Here is a 2,500-nt window from a genome sequence, read left to right as displayed (position 1 = left end):
AAAAGAGCCACACGCTCGACGCTACTCCCGACCGGTCCGAGCGAACCGAAAGTGCCTTCCTATAAATACCGAACGGCCGGCCGCTAGGTCGGCGACGCATGGGCTTACGCCCAGGCGTATGCCTGTGCAAACCGCCGTGAGAGCGTACCATCCCGCCGGCACGGTAAAACTTAGACTGAAAATATCGTCGAACATATCCTTTCATTTTATAACGTTCTATACATGAAAATTAATAAATTAACATGCAGGACATAATAAATTCACATTCTCATGTAAATCATGGGTTTAATTAATATTTTAAAAAATTTTAAAACCGCCCAGAACCGATGAGATGAAAATATTAAAACGATATTTTTGCATTTTCTTACGGTAAAACATTAACAAATAAGCGACTATAGCAATATAAAACTCCATTTGTAATTTAATTAATCAAAATTAATATTTTTTTTTGATTTTTCAGCGATCCAGAACCGATGAGACGAAAACATTAAAACGATATTTTTGCATTTTCTTACGACAAAACATTAACAAATACGAGACTATAACAATATAAAACTACATATGTAATTTAATTAATCAAAATTAATAATTTTTTTCGATTTTTCAGTGATCCAGAACCGATAAGTCGAAAATTTTAACAATCATATTTTTGCATTCTGTACCGTGGATCCATCGTTAAACGCTATTAAACTAACGTCCGTGATGGTATAATGCAGATTTTCGCTCCGTTTAGCCAAAATAACGAACTTTAGGTGCGCTCCGAAATATTTCAAAGTCCCAGCGGCGTATTGCTTCGCCTCTTAGAACCGATTAGTCGAAAATTTTAACAATCATATTTTTGCATTCTGTACCGTGGATCGATCGTTAAACGCTATTGAACTAACGTCCGTGATGGTATAAATGCAGATTTTCGCTCCGTTTAGCCAAAATAACGAACTTTAGGTGCGCTCCGAAATATTTCAAAGTCCCAGCGGCGTATTGCTTCGCCTCTTAGAACCGATTAGTCGAAAATTTTAACAATCATATTTTGCATTCTGTACCGTGGATCCATCGTTAAACGCTATTAAACTAACGTCCGTGATGGTATAAATGCAGATTTTCGCTCCGTTTAGCCAAAATAACGAACTTTAGGTGCGCTCCGAAATATTTCAAAGTCCCAGCGGCGTATTGCTTCGCCTCTTAGAACCGATTAGTCGAAAATTTTAACAATCATATTTTTGCATTCTGTACCGTGGATCCATCGTTAAACGCTATTAAACTAACGTCCGTGATGGTATAAATGCAGATTTTCGCTCCGTTTAGCCAAAATAACGAACTTTAGGTGCGCTCCGAAATATTTCAAAGTCCCAGCGGCGTATTGCTTCGCCTCTTAGAACCGATTAGTCGAAAATTTTAACAATCATATTTTTGCATTCTGTACCGTGGATCGATCGTTAAACGCTATTGAACTAACGTCCGTGATGGTATAAATGCAGATTTTCGCTCCGTTTAGCCAAAATAACGAACTTTAGGTGCGCTCCGAAATATTTCAAAGTCCCAGCGGCGTATTGCTTCGCCTCTTAGAACCGATTAGTCGAAAATTTTAACAATCATATTTTTGCATTCTGTACCGTGGATCCATCGTTAAACGCTATTAAACTAACGTCCGTGATGGTATAAATGCAGATTTTCGCTCCGTTTAGCCAAAATAACGAACTTTAGGTGCGCTCCGAAATATTTCAAAGTCCCAGCGGCGTATTGCTTCGCCTCTTAGAACCGATTAGTCGAAAATTTTAACAATCATATTTTTGCATTCTGTACCGTGGATCCATCGTTAAACGCTATTAAACTAACGTCCGTGATGGTATAAATGCAGATTTTCGCTCCGTTTAGCCAAAATAACGAACTTTAGGTGCGCTCCGAAATATTTCAAAGTCCAGCCGCGTATTGCTTTGCCCCGAAATTTTTCAAAGTTCCAGCGGCGTGTTGCTTTCAAAGTGCCTCCCTCTAAATACCGATCGGCAGGCCGCTAGGTCGGCGACGCACGGGCTTACGCCCAGGCGTATACGGGGGCAAATCGCCGTGAGAGCGTGCGATTTTGACTTTCGCAATAAGATAGTCTCCTTTATGAAAAGGAGCGTACACGTCTCCCAAAAAAAAAAAACAGTTTCATGACGATCAATGTAGTTCTTGATCGAAATGTATCATAGGACGAAGATTTTATCGAAAAGTACGAACTTTGGCGACGCATCGAAATTTTTCAAAGTTCCAACGGCGTGTTGCTTTCAAAGTGCCTCCCTCTAAATACCGATCGGCAGGCCGCTAGGTCGGCGACGCACGGGCTTACGCCCAGGCGTATACGGGGGCAAATCGCCGTGAGAGCGTGCGATTTTGACTTTCGCAATAAGATAGTCTCCTTTATGAAAAGGAGCGTACACGTCTCCCAAAAAAAAAAACAGTTTCATGACGATCAATGTAGTTCTTGATCGAAATGTATCATAGGACGAAGATTTTATCGAAA

This window comes from Osmia lignaria, unplaced genomic scaffold, assembly GCF_051020975.1.
Source record: "Osmia lignaria lignaria isolate PbOS001 unplaced genomic scaffold, iyOsmLign1 scaffold0093, whole genome shotgun sequence".
Lineage (NCBI taxonomy): Eukaryota > Metazoa > Arthropoda > Insecta > Hymenoptera > Megachilidae > Osmia > Osmia lignaria.
Note: the sequence above shows the minus strand (reverse complement) of the source record.